A 13,669-nucleotide genomic window follows, 5' to 3' on the forward strand; every position below is an offset into this window, starting at 1 on the left:
GACAGAACAGGAAAAGAATGGCTAAGATCATTCCAATGACCACCAGAACTTTCCAACCCCAGGCAGATATCAATTCCCAGAACCACCCCACCAGTGACCAATCTCCTTTATCCACGTGTATGGATTCAGATATTTTATGGAGTTTGGAGATGGCTTGATAGACTGTTGGAGCGTTATCTGGTATGAAAATGCAGCAACTAGATTGGATAACCTTACATACCCCACCGCGGTCTGCAAGAATAACGTCTAGAACCATGCGGTTCTGCAAAGTCATAAGGCGATCCGCTTGGAGCTCAGCTGTCAGATTACCAAGGGCACCAGCCGTTACATTTACAGTGGATTCAACCACATGTGTCAGTTGTCTCAGGTTCCTACTATTCACCATAGGTCCCCAAAACGGCAGGAAGCCCAAAAAGAAGTCTCCCGCTTCTTGACCGGCAGTATCCTCCTTACTAATCACACCTCTCACAACTCTGGTCTTGTGATAATCAGAGGCAGCAGTAAATGTAGGCGGTAGCAGATTTGCAATATAACACGTGCCCGAGAAATCAGGGGGCAGCCATGTATATGCTCGGTCATTGCAGATGAAATATGTGCCCTTGGCAGCCAAAAACGCAGGGGAGAACTGTGACGGGAAAGTGTACGTTTCAGTACAGTCACTTCTTCCCAGTTGAGCTCTAGGATTCTGACCATTACCCTGTAAGCAGAACCGACCTATGTGGGGTACGACCCAGATTGGGGATGAGATTTTTCGCTGTCTTTCACCCAGACTAATACTATACCCCGGCGCGTTCCATCCTACATAAGGTCTCAATTCTTCTTTGGGAATGGATGAGTATGCATCAATATCCCTACTCATATCGGCAACTCCTTTCATCAAAGCCTTATTATTGGTGATAGGTCTGATGGAACGCGGTTGGCGAGGGGAGTACGTATCTAGAGCATAGAGAAACATGGTCTGGAATGCCCATGATGATCCATTGTAACTAAATGGCAGCACCAAATAGGGGATACCCTTGTTAATGGTATGTGGCATTAACCCACACACCCAGCAATTGGTCGTGTTCATTACTAGTTGGTGCTGGTGCAAAAGCTGGATAAACGAGTTATTTACGAACTCGGATCGTCTGGTCTGTTCGTGCTCAGGCAGAGGGTGAAAAGAGTGAGAGGAGGCAGTAGAAAGAGGTATGGGCTGTACAGTGGGCGCAATGGTCTTTTGAGAGGAGAAAAACACAAATCCTACGATGAACATTATTATACTACACAGCGTAAATAGGCACAGAAATACAAAACATTTACTTTTTACAATTCTACACATCCTTGCTTTAGAGTTTATGTCCTCAACGGGTCTCTCCATCTTAAAAAACTCCATCCTCTAAACGGGCCGCTCGCGGCGGATGAGTTTCTTCTGCTAAGGAGTACGCCTGTCAGTCCAGGGAAACACCCTAGACCAACCAGAACCGTTGACCTAACGTCTTCGGCCTCTACCCCAAAGTCTTGGCACCGCGACCCTGCGGCTGAACCCGGATGGTGGTTCGAAAAACAAAAATCAAGAAAGTCCTTCAGATGGGAGAGCCAAAAATGTCAAAAAGGGAATAGTAAAGAAATCTTTATTTGTCCATGGGCCCTGGTCTCAAATTATAGCGGAGACGGCCAGGTGCTGTTTAGTCTTGGAACAAAAGTTCAGGCTCAGTGGTGTCCAGTCGATTTGATGGTGGCACAGCTTCTTGCAGAATATTGTCACTCTCTTGGTCTGAAACTGTGCCTCTTATGCGTGCGTCACTGAATGGTACAAAACGAGGTACAATGTCTGCCTCAGAGTCGGCGATACCCTCCTGGACCCACCGGTCATATGGCAAAGGCAAGGGGACTACTTTGCAGTGGGTGCCATGGATCCAGTGCTTCTTCCCTTTTACTCGCACCGCTGATCTCGTTGATAAAAGCACAAGGTGAGGGCCGATCCAGCGAGGCTCGTCGTTGCTCTTGCGCTGGAAATTTCGGACCAGGACCCACGAGCCAGGGTTGATAGGGTATCCAGGAGGTTCAGAAGCTTGGGGAAGAGTATCATGTACCTGTTGGTGCAAAACACGCAGTTTAACAGTCAAATCATACAGGTAATCGAGTAGTACTGGATGCTCAATCTCACTAAATTTCGTAGGCCTCGGTACACCCCATACGTTGGCCGGGCGGCCAAAAACTACTTCATAAGGACTAAGTCCCACTCGTGAGTGTATGGTCATTCTGGTGGACAGGAGTGCTAAAGGCAGAGCGTCAGGCCATATAAGACCGGTGCTCGCCTGAATTTTGGCCAGCTTGAGCTTTAAGGCTCCATTGTAGCGCTCTACTAGTCCAGCTGATTGGGGGTGATTTGCAGCGTGGAACTTTTGCTTTATGCCTAAACCTTCACATACATTCTTCATCACTTTACCCACGAACTCACTTCCATTATCACACCACACCATTCTTGGCATCACAAACCTAGGGAAAAATTCTTTCACAAGGGCTTTGGCTGTGGATAGGGCAGTGTTATCTTTCAGAGGATAAGCCTCTATCCATTTTGAGAAAGCACAAACAACCACCAGTACATATTTCAGGTTGTTGCATCTTTCCATGTGAATAAAGTCCAGCTGCAAGACTTCGAATGGACATGATGGGGGTGCAAAGTGACCAGCTGGAGTTGGGGTTCCCCTACCAGGGTTGTACTTCAAGCATACCATGCAATTCTTGACCACATTCTCTGCACACTTGGGAATTCCAGCATTCTGCCATACTGGAGCCAACAACTTACAAATTCCTTTTGTACTGATATGTGCCATTCCATGTGCCATAGTAACCACTGGGAGCACATATGCGTCAGGTAACAACCATCGCCTATGTTCTGTCAGATCAATCCAACAACCATTCTCATCCAACTTACCCATACTTTCTCTCCACTTGCTTAACTCTTTCTCTGTGGCCTCAGCTTGAAGCGACTTCACACTCTCTATTGTGTTCTCACACATTCCAACATTATCTACCCATCTTGCGGGGCCTGCAACATACATTCTAGTCTTCACATTCTGTGCTGTTTCTTTCGCGGTCTCATCAGCAAACGCATTCCCACGTCCAACATCATCTGTAACTTTCCTGTGCGCACTGCATTTCATGATCGCAATTTGCAACGGTAGGGTCAGTGACTCAAGGAGATCATTCACCAACTTGCCATTCTGAATTTTAGCTCCATGCGACGTCAGAAACCCACGCTCTTTCCACAGTCGCCCAAAATTATGAGCCACGCCAAAGGCGTACTGGCTATCTGTGTATATATTCACTCTCATTCCTTCAGACAACACGCATGCTCTTGTGAGGGCGATTAATTCCGCTGCTTGGGCCGAATTATGTGGCACTCGTGCAGTTTCCACGACCGTGTGTAAAGTCGTGATAGCATATGCAGCAGTCGTGTCACCATTAGGGAGCTTGAAACACGAACCATCCACCCATAAAGTACCATCACACTCAGTCAGGGGAGTATCTTTTAGATCTACTCTCCCTTTCGTCTTTTCCTCTGTTCTGAACAGACAGTCATGTTGCTCAATCTCATCTGAGTCTGCTGGAATTGGCAATAACGTAGCTGGATTAAGCGTATTGCATCTCTTTATGTGTATGTGATTTGCTAACAGTGTAAGCTCATAGCCCGATAATCGCGCACTAGTCAAGTGTTGTGTCTTGGTCCTATTTAATAATGTGTCTACAGCATGTGGAACCATAACGATCAATGTGTTGTCCATTACCAAACCAGCAGATTGTCGGATAGACATTGCTGCAGCAGCTGTCGCTCTCAGACAGCTTGGCAATGCCCTCGCTACAGGGTCCAAGGTTGATGAAAAATATGCGCATGGGCGCGGTCTGTCGCCAAAGGGCTGTGTTAACACTGACAACGCACATCCATCTTTCTCGTGAACATACAACGTAAAAGGTTTGCTGTAGTCAGGAGTACCCAACACAGGAGCTGAGCACAATGCATTGCGCAATTCCACAAAACTTTTCTGGCACTCTTCAGACCATGGGATAGGATTCGGTGTGTCTTTGCATGTTAAGGCTAACAAAGGTTTTGCCAACAAGGAAAAATTAGGAATCCAATGCCTACAGTATGAGGTAATGCCCAAGAAAGCACGTACTTCTCTCTGTGTTCTTGGCACACTCAACTGTGCAATGGCTTGAATTCTTTCTGGGGTCAGTTTCCTTCCCTCCTTCGACAAGAGATGACCTAAGTAGGTCACTTCTTGTCGACAATATTGCAGCTTAGAGAGAGACACTTTGTGATGGAAAGCAGATAAATGGCGCAACAATGACAATGTGGCTTCTTTACAGATCTGTTCAGTATCCGCGGCGATTAGTAAATCGTCCACGTATTGAATCAGAATAGCGCCCCTAGGTAAAACAAGTGCATCAAGCTGCGCTTTCAAAGCTTGACTGTATATGGATGGACTCTCACAGTAGCCCTGGGGAGCGCGTTTGAAGCGGAAGCTTCGGCCTCCCAGACTAAAGCCAAAAATATCTCTGCTCTCCTTTGCAATTGGGATGCTAAAGAAAGCATTCTTTAAATCAATCACTGAAAACCATGCAGCAGAGGCTGGAATCATCGTTAACAAGGCAGTTATATCAGGGACAACCGGAAACTGTGGCACAACAATCTTATTAACCTCTCTAAGATCAATAACAAATCTGTAAACAGGTGGCTGTGAAGGGTCCGTTCGTTTTAAGACAGGTAAAATCGGACTATTGCAAACGTTGCCTCTTGTCTCTTCAATCACACCCTTATTAATCAAGTCGCTGACAATGTCTAACAATGCTTTCTGGCCTTCATTAGAGATCTTGTACTGGGGAATACGTGGCAGTCTGACATTAGCCTTTAAAGTCACCACGTATGGCGGTATCTCCAAGAGGCCCACATCATTGGGACCAGTAGCCCAAAGGGCATTCGGAAGGGATGACAATTCAGGTGGCATTGTATTTTTAGACAAGTACATTGGGGAAATCACTTTCTTGCCTAATGTAAGTTGTACTCCTGAAGGAGAACAATACAGTGTAGCGTGCAATCTTTTCAACAAATCTAATCCTAGCAAATTCTCACCACAACCTGTCGTCAGAATCAGGGGTGCTTTCAGCTCGCAAGGCCCAATAGAAAGTGACATGGGACTAGAAATCGGGTTCCTAACCGGGGCGCCAGAAAAACCTACTGAAACATTTATATCGCCAGACAAAGGTGCGCCAGGGAGTTTTGAATGCATGATTGAACTCTTTGCAGCACCAGTGTCTAGCAGAAAGGGCTCCGTTACATTTGCTGTAGTTACCTTAACATACGGTCCACTCTGATCCACTGGCACTGAAACAACTCCCTCTCTCTGTCTACGGCTGTCCTAGTAATCATTACTTTCTGCATCAACGTCCTCTGCATAATAATCATTATTATAACACTGAGCCGTATTACTAGTCGCATTGGCTTGCTGATCAAAGCTATTAATGGCGCTTTGGGGCGGAAGAGGACGCGCGTTCTGGGGAACACTTCCACGCCCTCTGCCTCTAGGAGCTTGCTGACCACCCCTACCTCTTGCGCCATACGCATTACCGTTCCGCTGCATTAATTTAGGGCAACTATATTTAAAATGACCTTCCTCTTTGCAATATGAACATTGGTTGGGACCTACAGGGACACGTGGGTGATAATACCCGTTCATTTGCTGATTGTTCTGAAATTGTTGGGGTTGGTGATAAACACCTTGGGGTTGCCTATAATTATTCTGACCTCCACGTGGCGGATAGGCCTGCTGTAAAAGGACCTTTGTCTTTAGTTCCTTCGTTTTCTTTTCTGTTCTATCTTTCTCGTCTTTATCTCTGTTTTCATAATACTGTGCAGTAGCCAGTATTTGCGCTGAAGAGGAAACAGCCCAAGAACTTTCTGAATCTTTTAACTTTTTACACAGGTCAGGAAGTAGATTCTGCACAAACTTATCCACAAATAACCGTTGGCCACCCTCAGTACTCATATCTTGCCCACTGTGGTCAACAAACGTTTCTTCAAACCTAGTAAAGAAGTCTGACACTGTCTCATCTTTCTTCTGCTTGCATGCAGATAACTTGTCCCAATTTACGCGCATCGCGGGCATTATTGTCTTCATATACGTGATGATTCTACCAGGCAGTTCTGCTATTAAAGGCTCAGGTTTCGCACCACCAGTTTGTCTAGCATCAGCAGTGATGATGTTAGCCCATGTGTCTCCGAGTTCTGCAGCATGAGCCGTATTACGTATGGATCCCCACAAAGGCTGTAGAACCACATTCCCAAACAGCATATCTACATCAGCCAGATTCATTACACAAGATTCTGCAGTCTGTGACAACTCCTTATAATAACCAGTAGGGTTTTTACGGGGATCAGGCAATGACTGCTTGAGTGCTAACACCTCAGATCTTTTCCATGGAACATGTACCCAAATACGCTGGAAATGTGCTACGACAGGTGGATTAGCATTTGCATCAGCGGGTCTCCAAACTGGGGGAACCTCACGCATCGGATATTGGCGTGCTTTTACCCTCTTTCCCACAGAGACATCAGGTTCAAACAACGACTGTTGACAATCATCATTCCTGAAGGACAATACAACCGCAACTGCTGTATCTACCTCGCGATCCACAATTATACCAGTTCCAAAGTCAAACCTCACTCTACACAACTCCTGCGGGCTCGGGTCTTTACCACTATCGTCCAATTCTTCACAGAGAATTTCGCACATTTTCTCAAACACATATCTCTGTTTTGGGGCATCCCACTGATGGAAAACGTTGACAACTGATTCAACATCATACAGTGAAGGGAAAACAATCCATCTACGCGCCATGCGATCTATTACCTTTTTCTCATCAGGGTTAGGCAATTGACTACGCAGTTGCTTACGCTGTAAACCAGGAGTCGCACCAGATGACTCAAAGAGAGGCGACATTAATGTAGTAACCACATTAGCTAAGCGCTGTCGAGCTGAAGGAGAAGCTGAGGCGAAAACAGGGGGAAAAACAGAGGGAAGAAAAGAGGATGCAGAAACAGGTACTGGAGTGGTGCAAGGAAGAGTGTCAGGGGAGGCAGCTGCTGAATTAGGCAAAGTCGCAGGAAGCGCGGGGGCAGTCGGGAACACAACTGGCGGCCCTTGAGAGGGCTGCGCTATATGGACAAGAGCCGGCTGCGCAGTATATTAACTGGAGGTGGCATATTCACAAGCTGGGGAGGTGCAGTGGCATTTTGAGCATACGGGGGTGGTGAACTCAACAAATGCGACATCAGGGGATCTTTCTCCTTTTCTTCTAACTCATTCTGCTTAGAGTGTGGCTAACTTTAGGACTCCCAAATGCCTTCTGTGAATACCGAAAGTCTTAAAATTAGGATTTTTGTCAATTTAGTAGTAGTAAAGTTAGGACTCCTAACTTTAGGACTCCTAAACTGAGAAAAATCCTAATACAAGTGCAAAAAGCAGCGGCAAAAGCGGGCATCCCTGTCTTGTGCCTCACCCTAACGGGAATTCTATCGAAATGTGCCAGTTCGCCACTACATGTGCCAGAGGGTTCGTGTAGAGCAGAACAGAACACAGGTCCGAAACCAAACCGCGTGAGGACTGCAAATAGAAACTGCCACTCTACCGTATCAAAGGCCATATGAGCGTCTAGGGACAATATTACGGCTTCCTCCTGTATCATGTGTTTACGGCCTAGGATGCTGTGGAGTCGCCTTAAATTTAGAGCTGGGTTTCTGCCAGGCATACATCCTGACTGGTCAGGGTGAACCAGGGTAGTGAGGTGAGGTGTGAGTCTATTTGCTAAACCTTTTGCCAAAATCTCAGCTTCTGCGTTAATAAGGGAGATGGGTCTGTAGGAAGCACAGTCCTGTGCTGGCTTACCGGGTTTTTGTATGGCCACTATCATTGCCGTTCTCTGATCTTTAGGCAGTTCACCCCTGTCTAAGCTGGCGTTGTACATAGCTAACAAGTAGGGGGTGAGAGTGGTTGCGCTTTTCTTAAACAGTTCAATGGGAATGCCATTTGGTCCCAGGGCTTTCCCTGACTGTATGCTTCCAATTGCTAATGTTAGCTCCTCCGTTTTGAGCTCGGACTCTAACAGCTCAGAGACATCTTCCGCTAGCGTGGGAAGGCGGATATCTTTGAGAAATAGCTCTGCCTCCTCCTGGTCTATTGAAACTGTTGAGGAGTAAACCTTGGTGTAATGGCATGCTAATGCCTCCACTATGACTTGGGTATCCGTCACCAACACATCTGGCGCAGGCCGAATCTCTGCTATCCAGCAGCTTGCGAGTTCCCGTTTGTCAAGCCAGGTTAAAAGCCGGCCAGCTTTGTCTCCTACTTCATATACAGTGTGGCGCATGGCTGTCAAGCGGGTCTTAGCATCCTCCCATAGATATTCCTTGTATTCCTGTTTTTTAAGCTGGAGTAAATGTGTATTGAGGTCGGACCCATCGTGGTATTTTTGTATTTCTAGTACTTGTAGTTTGGGTTCAAGCGAGGAGATCGTGTGCGTCTTCTCCCTTTTGTAGTCTGCAATTAGGGAGATAGCCTGTCCCCGTAAGACCATTTTGAAAGCTTCCCAGAGAGTAAGGGGTGAGGAAACCGATGACACTTTTTCGCTGAAATAGTGTTTCGTGGCTTTGGACAGACCTTTCCAAATTTTGGGATTTTTGAGGTAGCCCAGATAGATCGGGAATAGGCGACGGCTTGTGGAAGTGTTTTGTGTGAATTTGGCTGACACGGGAAAGTGATCCGAGATTCCTCGCGTCAAATTTTGTATTTCCACGAAGCATCCTATATTATCTGCGGATGACAGGACAAGATCTATCCCTGAAAGACTATTGTGTGCACCGGAGATGTACGTGTATTGGCGTGCGTGTGGAAAGTGAGATCGCCAGACATCCATGAGGCCTATTGTCTCCATGAAGTCCGTGAGAATGGAGCGGGAGCGGTGTTGTGGATGTGGAAGCGTATGGTCAAGATCATCATTGAGGGTCGCATTGAAGTCACCTCCCAGTATTAGCTCTCCCTCCGGAAGACAGAGCAGAAACGCGCCAATCGCTGGGAGCGCTACTGAGTGAAGCTTGGAGGGAATGTAGGCCGTAACTATGTTGAGCGAACGTCCCTCCCATTGGCATGCTGCAGCTGCGAAGCAGCCTTGGTCATCTGTGTATGTACGTTTAATTAGGAGGGGGGATTGTTTCCTAACTAAAATCCCAACTCCTCGGGAACCCGTGGAAAATTCAGAATGCACTATTAATTTAAAACCCCTTCTATCGAGGGCCTTACAGGCGGTCCCCACCATGTGAGTTTCTTGCAGGAGTGCCACCGCAGGCCCTCTGCACTTAATAAACTGGAGCACTAGGCCTCTCTACACTTTATCTCCGAGGCTATTCACATTCCAGTAAATGAACGGCAAGCTTTGGTCCTGTGTTGACTGGGGAGTAACCGGGTCAGGGTGTGTGGTGATGTGTGATATTAGGGCTGTGGAAGCCATAGAAGTGCAACTGCCGTATAAGGCGTGATCTCACACTAAGGTGAAATTGTTGTACCATAACTCTGAACAAGAAAACTTATAAAAAACACAAATGAAAACTGAGAACAGAAAACAATTGTCCCATCCTCCTCCCTGCCTCTCTGCATGAATGTTTAAAAAGGACCCGCTTCCCCAACCTTGCAGAGGGCCTAGTTCCCATTGTTCAATACCTTTGTGGGGGAAGGATCCAACCCAGTCACCCCCCCAGTCCCCATTTCTTATCTGTTGCGGTGTGTCCATCAGTCGTACGTGGGTCGTCTGAGTGGATCATAAGCCCTCCAGCGTCCTAGTATAGCGACCAGAGGCAGTGTAGCAAACGGCGTTATTAGCGGTTGGCATTTGAGGCACCCTGCGGCAGGAGTGGTCAGGTGGTCCCCTGCCGTCAGAATCTCGAACGTTGGTCAAGCGATTGTCACCACTACCTAGATATCCCTCTAGGAAACTTGTAGTTCATGAAAGGGTGTCTGAGGCTCTAACCCTAAAAGAAAGCCCAGCACGCTTGAAGGTTAGTTGACATTATAGGAGCCGTCGCTTGGGACATTGATATCTTTAATGTTAGAGTTCCCTTCTCTAAAAATTCAAGCAAGTCATCCCAGGCGTACTCAACACAACTAAGTACCAGAAACCAAGTAGGTGCACCTAGATCTCTCAAAATACATTTAAGTTCTCCATAACGGCAATACTAATACACCATTGTGTCATATTGGCACTCCATCAAATTAATCAAGTACACAAATATGTAGTTATATGTATAAAGTATTCAATGAAAACTCTATACTAAAACCAAACTACCCAAACATTACAAATTTATAATCTATGCATTTCCATACATAGTACAGTGAACTTGTTAGCTCCTCTACATTAATTATTACTCACCACTCTACCATGTACTGTGTTCTGAGAAATTATGTGATTGCAATGTCATAAGTATTGTTATAAAAGCTATAATTTCAGTATAGGAGATGTAATATGAAACGGTATAAGCAGTGAATGGAGATATAGGTAATGGAGAGTGGCTAAAGAGTTCACTACACTGTTCACGGAGGTATGCAAGTTATAATAATTTGAAGGTGGTGGGTAAATGACAAAGGTATAACTTTAGATTCCTAGTGTTTGTGTAGTTTAAATTTGGTTTGCATAGAAAGAATAACGTTATAATAATTTAAAGGCGGTGCATATCTTATGTATTTAAGGTATAACTTCAAAATGAGATTATGTAATTTTTGAGTAGTTGAAGTTTTGTTGGGATAGAAACAATAAAGAAAGTTTTCATAACTATTGCTAAGGTTTAACCTTTTTCGTCGAATTCAATTTTTTTTAATAAAATTTTTTTTAATCATAGCGTCCAGTGTCGAATGAAATGTTGTTAAGTGAAATACTGTACAGTGCAGTGTAGTGTTGTAGAGTGGAGCAGAACAAAGTGGAGTAGAATAGAGTGGTGTAGCATACAATGAAGTAATGTGCCATAGAGTGGAGTGCTGTATCGTGCAGTAGAATGGTCTAGAATGTCAAAGAGTGTCAGAAAATGTAGGAAAGTGGATTAGAGTAGAGTGCTGCAAAGTGGGTTGTAGAGTGGAGTGGCCTGGAGTATAGTAGAGTGTGATACAGTGTGGTAGAGTGGAGTGGCATTCAGTGGATACCATAGAGTGGAGTGGCATAGAGTGACATGACATTTGGTGGTATACCATAGTGGCATAGAGTGCAGTGGTGCATAGTAGAATAACGTATAGTAGAATGACATAGACGGCAGTGGTCTACAGTGGAATAGCATAAAGTGGAGTGGTGTAGAGTAGAGTGGCATAAAGTGGAATGGCGTACAATGTAATATCATAGAGTGGAGTGGTGTAGAGTGCAGTGACGTACAGTGGATACCATAGAGTGGAGTGACATAGAGTGGCATGGCATATAGTGGTATACCATAGTGGCATAGAGTGCAGTGGTGTACATTTGAATAACGTATAGTATAATGACATAGACCGCAGAGTGGAATAGCATACAGTGGCATACAGTAGAGTGACATAGAGTGGAGTGGAATAGAGTCAAATAGTATACAGTTGAATGGTGTACAGTAGAGTCGTGTACAGTGAAATAATGTAGAATGGACTGGGGTAGTGTGGAGTGGCGTAGAGTGAAGTGGCATGGTTGTGTATGTTCAGCTGTGAGTGACTGTGGGTATTTGTGTTCATTTTTACCGAGCATATGTCTTTACCAACCATGCCATAAAAACAACATTTTCGTGGTAAAGGTTTGTGTGGTAAAGCCATATGCATTGTAAATATGTTCAATGTAAATGCAGGGGTGGTAACATGCTTTGTGCTAATGGCGAAGTAAAGGCATGCGTGGTAGATGCATGTGTTGCTCCGTCATACAACCCTAAAAAGGTTTAATTTGCCAGTCCAAAATGGCAGTTCAAGACTGCACACACAGACCACAAGGCAAGGCCTGTAGACAAATGTACCATGTTTGGCAGGTAGAGCACAAGCACTTTACCACTAGTTAGCAGGATTAAAATGCACAGAGTCCTAAAGCAACAAAAACAGGATCAGCAAAAATAGGGTAGTAAAGGCAAAAACCTGGGAAATGTCACACAAAAGATGGTAATTTCTGACAATCTGTTTTCAACTAACCAAGGGGCATATTATCAAGCCAGGCGATAAAATTATTGCCGCAGAAAACTGCCACTAAAACGACGATAATGGGCTTGATAATATGCTCTATGGAATTCCAGTTGAAGCCTATGTTAGATGTGAAGGACATCTAACCTGAGCTTCAATTGGAATTCCATAGGGCATATAAGTCATAGGCCTACTGGATGGGCTTGTGATTTTTGGGCTAATGCATCCTGACCACAGTGTATTGCATCAATGATATAATTTTGAGCCACAACAGATAAATCAATTGTAGCACTCAGGTAGTTTGATGCTCAAGGTGCAAGTTTCATCTAATCTGAGCATTACTTTTGCCTGTAATTACTACAAATTATGATTCACACTATTGCTGTCAGGGAAAGATGTAAGAGGACAAATCAAATCAGCAAAAATGATAACAATGTCCATTGTTATATATTTATTTGTTATATTACATTTTTATGACAGGTTTTAACTCTGTGTCTTTCAGATTAAAGTCAGGACAGTAGATTAGATCATCTTAATGCTCTCATGGACATCTATTCCCCAAAATGTTAGGGGTAGCAGAAGTGACATCACATGCCCTTTTACCCACCCACAATGACACCGCAGGAAGTTATATCACACAACATGAGGCCCGGTGCATTACAGGAAGAGATGTCATTTAGGGCCATGTGTACAAAGGCATTTTGTGCGATCTGCACTTTCATGCTATTTCAGAATGTACAAAAAGCATTTTTGGTGTTGCAAAATGAGATTTCTATCCAGTAAAAATCGCATTTTGGAAATAGCTCAATAGGAAATCGCAAATAGGGATTTTAAAATAGGAATTTGCTAACAGTTGATTTCCTAATTGAGAATAGTCACAAAATGGGCATTTAGCAAATGCAATTACCATCAATCTGTATCAGGTGGTAATCAGGTGAAAAATATAAAAAGAGCATCTTGCTCTTTCAGAATTACGGCTCTGTATGTCTTGGCGAGGAAGATGAGGATTTTGGCTGGCAGGCAGACAAGGAGGAGGAGATAGGGGAAGATACTTATGGTGAGGGTCACCCTCTTTGATGGACTGAGGAGGAGATATCTGAGAAGTACAGACTCAGTAGTGAGGTAATCCTGAGATTAATTTCTTAGTTATAACCTCAGCTTCAGACGCAAACATTCAAAAGCAATGCAATCCCACCATATGTGCATGTATTATATTGCTTACACCTTTCAGCTTCTGGCAGTTACCAGGGTTCATAGCAGTGGCTGGGTTGTGTCACAAAGTTCATTTTTTCATGTTCTTTCACAGCTTTCTGGACATCATAGTTAGCAAAGGTAACCAATACATATCTTTTCCAAGTGCCCCCAAAATTGGCAACAGACCAAAATAATGTTTTACCGGTTAGCACAGTTCTCCAATCGTAGGGCCGAACCCTCTAGTGTTAACTGCAGCATTCATAGCTGTCGCTGAGACT

Source organism: Triturus cristatus, chromosome 8 (genome assembly GCF_964204655.1).
Source record: "Triturus cristatus chromosome 8, aTriCri1.1, whole genome shotgun sequence".
NCBI classification, from domain to species: domain Eukaryota; kingdom Metazoa; phylum Chordata; class Amphibia; order Caudata; family Salamandridae; genus Triturus; species Triturus cristatus.